General features: G+C 47.1%; 1 long non-coding RNA gene and 1 other non-coding gene across 2 annotated transcripts; both read right to left on the bottom strand.

The window, feature by feature from the left end:
• Positions 1-384: 384 nt before the first annotated feature.
• On the bottom strand, positions 385-457 carry Trnaa-agc (transfer RNA alanine (anticodon AGC)). Its single transcript has one exon. It is a non-coding gene; the product is annotated as a tRNA-Ala (tRNA).
• A 3,353-nt stretch (positions 458-3,810) lies between these two features.
• Positions 3,811-7,757, bottom strand: LOC144139486 (uncharacterized). Its single transcript, XR_013316226.1, has 2 exons — positions 7,446-7,757; positions 3,811-4,151 (listed from the first exon to the last, which is right to left on the bottom strand). It is a non-coding gene; the product is annotated as an uncharacterized LOC144139486 (long non-coding RNA).
• Positions 7,758-8,962: the final 1,205 nt, after the last annotated feature.

Here is an 8,962-nt window from a genome sequence, read left to right as displayed (position 1 = left end):
CGATCTTCTAATTGCCCTCTGAATTCGTAATAAGCCGGCTCCGAAACGCAAAAAAAAAAAAAACGTTCGAAAGTACCCACGAAAGAGTTTGAACAAGCGGACTCCCGTTGGGCAAATGCATTTGGCTCAGTTTGATCCGTGAAACAGCAGGACCTGCTTCATTTTTTATGCGAATTACGATCTTCGTACACGTTTTTAGGACGTTATCTCAACTGTTTTCTAGCCAACCCTTTTTTCAGGGGAGTGCTGGCGAGTTTTTCTAGTCAGTGTAGCTATATCCGACTCAGTTTCGGTTTTCGGAGCCGGCTTATTTCAAAAAAAAAAAAAAAAAAACGCCTTGTATACGCTCTTCAAAGTCACCTGGGCAACAAAAGGGGAAAAGGATGGAGGTGCTGGGTATCGATCCCAGTACCTCTCGCATGCTAAGCGAGCGCTCTACCATCTGAGCTACACCCCCACGGTGAGACGCCGCAGTCGGATCCCGTTAGGTGCGCACAACGCCGCATCGGAAATTGGATCAAGCGAAAGTGCCCAAGAAACCGGCTCCCACGGTGGATTCGCCGCTGTGCATTCTAATGCGGGCGCAGGGCTTGCAGGTCAACTGCCCAGAGCTCACTCGAACGTGGTGTTCTTCGACGTTAAATTTAAGCGCGACTTGGAATACGCACTTTCTGGAAGAATTGGGCTAAAGGTTACAATTAAAAATTTCCATCTGATAATTTCTGATTCACAATAACCTTAAAGGTGCCCTAGAAGCAATGCTCTCGGTCAAATAAAGATGAATCTCGCCCACGGTGAAAAAACTAAATAATCAATCTGTCATTTTTTAGAGTGTCTCCCGCTGCTCCCGCTGCTCCCTTCAGTTGCTGCTTTCTGTCGAGATAACGCTGCGCCGTCCGATGAGCTGACAATGGACGCCAACTACTCTGGCAGTGAACTGGCTGTCAGTAATTTCAAGATCGAATCGTTAATACGACAGCCGTTGACGCTGCACTTTACCGACCATAAAGCCGTTATAATCAAGGCAAAACATCACCTACTACTTGATAAATAAAGAAAAAATTTAACACGCTACTACACGTGTCTTTACTCTAACAACCAAATAACACGCTACTACTCACAACCAAATAAATTACACCATCTTCCCACGTGGGAACCCTGAAGAACGTTGGTGGAACTCCGTACAAACTCCGTGCAAAGCCGCGCAAACTCGTGCAAACTCGAGATGCTTTGCATCTCCTCAAGGTTCCCACGTGGGAAGATGGTGTAATTTTTTTTCGGTTGTTCGTCCATTGGTGTTAGCGATTGCTCTGCTTGATTCTATACATGGACAGTTGTACTGTGATATACCTTCTGTGACATATTTGCTGACGTTATGATGCTTCTGACACAGCGTGTAGGGGCTGATGACCTCTGTCAGCTAGGCTGTATGTGCCTATATTCCCAGTCTCATCTCGCTTGGAAATATATAAAAACAATAAAACCACTTCAGTTGCTCGAATGTAGCTGAGTGAGTTAGCAAAGGCTAGTTCTTTCACATTAAACAAAGTTGTATTTTGTTTTCCTGGCCAATTTAAGGACTGCCACGTTTTATGAGGGTCTGTGATGGGGTTACCAAGAGAGCGTCCCCGGAAGCTCACCTGATACGTAGTTTCGGTGCAGGCGGGCCCTGCTGTGGAGGTGAGGGGTTGGCTGAAGGTCTTTGAAGAGTGGAAGGGGATGGTGGGTGTAGTGAAAGTAGGGTGCGATTCCCCGCCACGGATGCATGACGGCTTGTTTGGGTGCTGTTCGGTGGGGTTAATGGTGCCGCAAGTGGAGCAGCGGAGACTGCGTGGAAAGTTTAAGCTAACACCTTTCCTGTGTGCCGTTGAAGCAGGCCTTCAGATGTCCTAGGATTTTCCCAGGAGTGGTGTTGTGTGCACGTTTGGCGTCGTCAATTTGCAGCGCCGGGTTGCAGTCCAAAAAGCTGCGTAGGATCGCGTCCGGGGCGTCAGCGGGCGGTACCTCAGTGCACGCCTATGATGGTGTTGGCGGGGGGGGGAGGTAAATGGTTACCCAGGAGGTTGGCGTCTTGATAGCACAGGGAAGAGACGGCAACGTATAGATGGGTCCTTTTTACCTAAAGGCGGGGAGAGGGGGGGGGTGCTGAATACTATAACGAATTTTGAGTGATGGTGTATTCGGAGTTGGCCTTCCGGCGTAAGGGGTACTTGCGGTGTAGGTCGGCTAGGTGCTCTACGGCTACCATGTGGAGCGCCAGGCCTCCTCCAAGGGGGGAAGTATGATCATGACAGCTTCTTCGGGAAAGGGGTTGGCTAGTTGGGGGAAAGAGGGGGGGGGGCATCCAGGCGTGTCGTCGCTCACGGCGATAAGGTGGCGCAGGGTCACTAGCGATGGTGAGGCTTTGTGTGATGGTGAGTTACAGGCCGGGAATTGGGGGGAAAGGTGCGCGTCATGATGTGGTATTAGACGAACGCTCCAGGCGCCGCCCAGGATCGTCCAGGGAGCGTTAGGCTTAGTGTGCGGCGAAAAGTGGTCCCGCAGGATACGAATGTGTCTTGAATACGGGTTGTCCACGTTCACCTTGAGTGGTATCTAGTGTACGTGAATGTGCATAGGAAGATCGTGGTGCGTGTTGTCTTGTCCCGACTTCCTTAACACCACCCCCCCCCCCCCCCTGCCCCCACTTAGGACCAGTCGCCATCTTTATGTCAATAAAGGTTCTTCATTCTGTCATTTGGACGGCTGGCGCACTGCGGTATTTTCGTAGCACAGGGAGAAGAGGGCAAGGTGGGCAAGGTGACGAGTTTAAGCGTCGCGGAGCCGCGTCCGGCCCGGGATGTCAATACACCATGTTTCTTATTTTGGTATTATGGTTTCCTACGAGCTCTGAATAGACTGTGATCTGTACCAGTTGCTCGGCGTAGCTTCAAGTAATCTTTCGTCTGCGCACTCGATGTCGGCAGTTTCTATCTCTGGCAGCCGGGCCCCGAGTGTGGCGTGATTCAGAAAGTCGCGACAGTGTAATTTGTAGAGTACCTTATGAAAATTGTTATGCTTGACACCTACACTGCTTGCAGTAAAACTTCGTTGCTTTTGCGAACGAAAGCGTTTTCCCAAACCTAACATCTACTCCTAACGTTCCATTATGCCTAAAAATTACTTTCCACCAGGCCTTGGGGTTTTGGGTTTAAATTTTGAGCAAACAGGCAGTGATCTTTTTCTGCTATTTTGTGTTACCTTAAAGAAGTAGTCCTGAATTTCATCAATATTTTTTTCTCATTTAGGTTTCCTGGGCCAGTTACCGAATTCAACCTGAAACACCCAGAAACAGTGCAACCGAACTATTTCTGGTATGCAAGTATTTTTGGTAATTCCTTCAATTCAATCTCTTTCTCGCTTGTTTTTATTCAGCGGAGTACGGCACCGTCGCAAGCAGCAATCTGAAACGATGGCAACACTCGAATAGCACTTTTATAAATGAGCTAAATGAGGTTTCGGCGGCCCCATTCGTGTCCCTACCTCTTCCTGTCTCTCATTAGTACTCAAAACGAGCAGGCGCACCCACGTACCACCTCCTTGAGACTGTTCTGCAAAGTCAAGGATCAGTTTCTTTCATCAGTGAAAACTGTGGGTCCATTAGCCGCTATGTGAAGAGGGGTCAATAATGAACGTCATGTTCCAGAAATTTGCCGTTGCTCACATTTTGCGGATGTCCCAGGCTGCCCTGGAGACACACGACACGCCGGAACGTGTACGTACACCGTTTATACCGTGCAAGTTGTCCTAAGGACATGATTCAAGCAGACATTAGTTTGTTCCCCTATTTATTTCTACGGAGCAAGAAAACAATTCAGCGTCACTTTCGTCCGTTGCGTGGCATCAACCCCTCGAGTTTCTGGTCCTGTTGTGCTGTCTTTGGCGCCACCATCCTCCTCGGCGATTGTTGATTGGCTTCCTTTTAAGGGGTCGCCACCGGTACCGCCAGTTGGGGACGCAGAAACCCAGCAAATTCCTGCAAAACCCTAGACGGCAGAAGCACCCACTTCTACAGTCCTGTAAGCAGTACCTGGGCGGGGGTCTCCCACATTTCCTTTCGCCGCAGTTGCTTCCCACACACTGCCTAAACACTTCGTGACGCAGGAGGCAGGCTGCACGGAAAATGGGCAAAGATGGGTCAGTGTTATAAGCACCAGAAACAAGGGTATGTGACTTAGACATTCCTTAAAGCAGTGGTTCTCCAATGGGGGTCCGCAGAACCCTGGTAGTCCGCGAAGCCTTCCCGAAAACTCTCTTCCCCATTAATTTCTCTTTTTCCCAAACTCTGCTGCCAATACAAAAATGTGGCTTCGCTGCAAGACAGGTATGTTTTTTTTTCTCCACGCAGCACATCTTTTAACATAGGTTTTGGGAACAACATGCCAGCTATGCAAAAAAGCCGGACACATAAAACGCAAGGTCCTATAATTTCAGCTGCAAGAACAAATCATTTGAGACCAGCTTCAAAAGGCGGACACTACGTCTGGGTGACTCTAGCTTCAGGCGTAAATTGTTTGAAATTATGACACGGATAAACATGGTTTATCGTAGCCACCCCCCCCCCCCCATTACTTTTGCAAACCCGAAACGGGTCCCCAGAACACTCGTGGGAACCACTGCCTCAAAAGTTGTGATTTTGCATCCTTGTAATTCTATTCCAACCAAACTCAATTTGCTCCTTTGTATAAAGATTACCACAACAAACTCAGCTTGTGTCTTTGAAAAAGAGCGCACAAAAAAAGACACAGGACAGACGGATGATAGACAGGACAAGCGCTCGTCCTATCTATTCTTCGTCTGTCTTGTGTCTTTTTTGTGCGCTCTTTTTCAAAGAATCGGGAATTCACCCAGCAGCATATTTAATTGAGCCTATTTTACCCTCGTATACGTTGTTACACGAGCAATCGTACTTGGGGCCTGTTTCTGATTAACCTAACTCATATCGTAAATTACGGACACCACCCAAGTTGTGATAGTTTCTCTAAGGGAAAGTTATGCTATGATGATAAGCTGCTCCTAAATTTTAACCTTCACAATATTTATACGTACCGCAGCAGTCGGTAACGAAACTTACGCCTACAAATATTTATACGTTACACCAAGAAGATATAGTTAATTATTACAGCATAACGTTCCATATCTAGCCGTAATTGAAGCGAAAAAGTGCCAATATCTAGGTGCCGCCGTTAAGCAGAATTTAAGTTGGAATAAACGCTGATCTAACACATATGTGCCACAGTTTCATAAAACGTGGCCTCCTGAAGCTGAATTATGTTTCCCCTATACATACATAAGCTGAATTATGTTTCCCCTATACAGTTTTCTTATGCTATTAGATCCACCAAAGAGCATGCATTGGTATCTGAGATGAATTTACAGAAATTAATGCCGATAAACTAGGGATGATCCCTCCCAAAATTATGTCCAAATCTCGTTCAAACAGACAACTGCCAAATCGTAACTTTTGTAGCACGCTGCGTAGAAAATACGCCCTAATGCACTTTTCGTAACCGTTTTCTTATTGAATGTGTGCTGGTATAATTTTATAACTTTTATGGTGATTCCGTTGAAGGTTGCACGCATTTAACTTCCAAGGCAGTTCGGTCACCAAATGTGGAAAAATTGAAGTTTTTGTTAAGGAATGGTTTGAATATTTTCACAAAACCAAGACGGGATTTGTTTGGAAAATGTTCGTCAAAGAAACTTTAATGGCGCATTGCTTAGGCGGTCAGCTTTCGTGTAACCTTGGGACCCTACAGTTCTTTTGGTAGTGAGCTCAAGTGTAACTTCTGTGGTTGTGTAGGTTTAATGCGACTACACTAGTCAACCACGCTGGTCGAAAATATGGCGTTCATGCACACAATATGGTTGACAGGCTCCACACAAAATTGCTACTATCCTTTTATAAAACAGTTCTTTAATGGCTGAGAATGACGTCAGATTTCGCAGCAAAGCTCTCTAAATAAAGCGACCACTTGACTTGAAAAGATAACTGCGTCAATATCGGGGATTCCAGCCTGGGTCCTTGGCTTGCGAGGCGGACACGGAACTTTCGGACCACTACCGCATGGTGGTACCAGCTGGCAATGAATTACGCACCATACGTCATATACTCCTGGAATGCGTACACAACCCATCCCAACCAACCCTCTCTCCACGTCCCGTCCCTGAGCTGTGGGAGATGCTGTTGGCCAACTGTCGACTGAAGAAGCACACTTTCCCGGTGACACAGGCGGAGTCTGCTAAGTCAACACATGAATTCCCTGACTAGATTTCCACTCTAACGTTCTATCTCATTAACATGTTCCCTCCCTCCCTCCCTCCCTCCCCCCCCTCTCTCTCTCTCTCTCTCTCTCTCTCTCTCTCTCTCTCTCTCTCTCTCTCTCTGGGCTCAGCAGCACAACGCCGTAGCCACTGCGGCACCACGGCTGGTATGCAAAAAAAAAAGAAAGTTAAGAATGCAAAACGATTTGCAAGAAAGTGTGATGCCCTAGGCAGACGCTTTATATCTGCAGAATAAATCATATTCTGTCAAGGTAACACACGTAACCGTTAGAGTAGTAGGAATGTAGATGATCGCTAGCTTCATAACTAATGAGCAAGAATTGAAAAAATAAAACGCGTGACACGAAAAGCAATAAATGCTGTAAAAGCTCCGATTATTGTCTGCAAATTCAGGAGAAATCTTCCACACCAAGAAAGGAATGTGCAACATTAGATAGGGTGGTAAAATGTGTAAACAGAATCGAGGCCACAAAGCCAGAGCCTGTAGCATTTTTTGACAAAATCTAGGGATAAATCACCAAAACCGCTTTTCTCCGGTTACAACTAGGCTTGGCCATACGTGTATAGCCTTAGCTACTCTGTCCCGCATAAAATCTCTCAATGGCTGCTACATATAGCCGTTGTGGCGATTAAATGTCTAAGGCATTGGGCTGCTGATCCCAAGATGGCAGGTGTGAACTTGGCAGCGATAGCTGTTTTTCTCATGGCGGATAAATTGAAATTGAAACAAAAGACTTTATTTTGATGAAATTTACATAATTTTGTGAAGTATTTGTCGCGGAAAAAAGTTGCTCACGAAAATTCTGCGGGCCCCAAAAAATCCACAAACAGAGGCAGCAGCAGGGTGGAGTAGAAACGAAGAAAAAAGAGACACAAACCTTTCCAGTAAAAAAATAAAAAAAGAAAGACAGTGAAGGGGTTAAAATTAAGCATCTATAAAAATAAACGGCACTAAAGACCCACAGAAAATGAAAACGCCGGTGTGTCCATATCTCGACGCACGTTAACAATACCCAGGTGGTCAAAATTAACACAGACCCCTCTGCTGCAGCGCCGTGGTGCTTCATGTGTAGCTCCGGTGCCTAAAACACTCAAAATTTGAAATTATTTTCTTTACGTACGTGGTCGTCGCCACCGCCCTTTACGCTGTGGATTCCGTTGCCGATTTCCCCGTCGATTCCAGAATGGTTTCCAGTGGTTGGGGGAGTTGTGTCGGTGGTGGTTGTTATGACGACGACGCCCCAGAGGTCCCCTCTGTCCCCTTCTCTCTTCTTGTCCGCTCGCAAGCAAGCACACTATACATGTCAACAAAACTAACAATAGGATGAAACGAGACGCTTTAGCCATTTTTTGACTAGCTTGAAATGCTGATTCCTCGCAGCTTCATAACGCGGTGCATAATATGGCACGCTTGGATGAAAAAACCTACAGGTATAACGACGATGTCTAAACTAAAGCCTCCATCCGTCTTTGTCGTTCTCCGGCCGTAAGTATGCACGTCACTCTACTGTTTCGAACAGCTGGGGGCAGCCTTCTTGCGTAGCTTTGCCGCTTTCAAGGCACTCCAGTTGTACGAAGGGGGGATTTATCACTTTTCATTACTTTTTTTTTTCCGCTTGTCGACCCTTCGCTGACCATGTAGATGTCACCATCACGGACAGTCGCATTGTTTCGTCGGAAGCCTACACATCTACCCCATGCCTCTGGAAGGCTTCCTTCAGTGCTGTCACAGTCACTGCATTCACTGGTATGATACAGCGACAGTAGAATACTCAGATGCCTTTTTCGTGCGCTGTTTTGTTGCATCCGCTGTAGGCTTTCCGGTATTGCGCTTTGTCCTTTGGCAGCGTAGTGAGAAAAACACGTTCCCTTATTCACTGTGCATCATAGATTTTGACACCTTGAAATAGCTGCAGCACTGTTAGTCTCTTTACTGCGCCGGCCGTAAGTACCATGGTCTATTGCTTCCATGAAAGCGTCCCCACAGCGGGCCCAATTTAAACCAATGAGGCCGCACGAGCTGGTACACTTAAAAGCGAATTCTCGCAAAATGTTTTGCCCGTTGTTACGACTGCGCGCGGATTGCTTCGCCTCTGCTCTGTGCGCGCGTGGTATGCCGGCGTGTATTTCAGAGAAGTTTCATGTGTATTTAGATGAAGCAGCGCATCAGACAGGTGTCGACACGACGGAGCCCCTTCATCGCGCCCCCTCACCTCGCGTTCTGCCTGTGCAGCCTGACGTTTAGCGGTTTCCCTTTTGTTCATCAGCTCAATGCATTCCGACAGCTCGTCATCGGCAGCCCCCAACAGCGAGTATAGCCTGTATCAGCTCTGGCTTTCTCAGCGCGTCCGAAACATCCAAGGGCAGCTCTCTTGCAAGCTCCAAACACTTCAGTTTTTTTTAAATGCAGAGCATTTCTTTAACTCACGATGTCACCCGTTCTAGTTCTCCGCAGTAGTCCGCACCCCTCCCCCTACACTATATAAAAAAAATAATACGTACCGCCGCCTGGTTTCGATCCCTCGACCCTGCGGGCGGAACTCAATGTACATGGGGCTCTACCCACTGCGCCACAAAGCCGACACAGAATGGAAGGCTACGAACGCGCCTTATATCCTTGACTCATTCAAACTACGCC

This window comes from Haemaphysalis longicornis, unplaced genomic scaffold (genome assembly GCF_048455015.1).
Source record: "Haemaphysalis longicornis isolate Haplotype H1 unplaced genomic scaffold, Haemaphysalis longicornis Haplotype H1 scaffold_5, whole genome shotgun sequence".
Taxonomy (NCBI): Eukaryota; Metazoa; Arthropoda; class Arachnida; order Ixodida; family Ixodidae; genus Haemaphysalis; species Haemaphysalis longicornis.
Note: the sequence above shows the minus strand (reverse complement) of the source record. Positions and strands in the feature narration are given on the sequence as shown.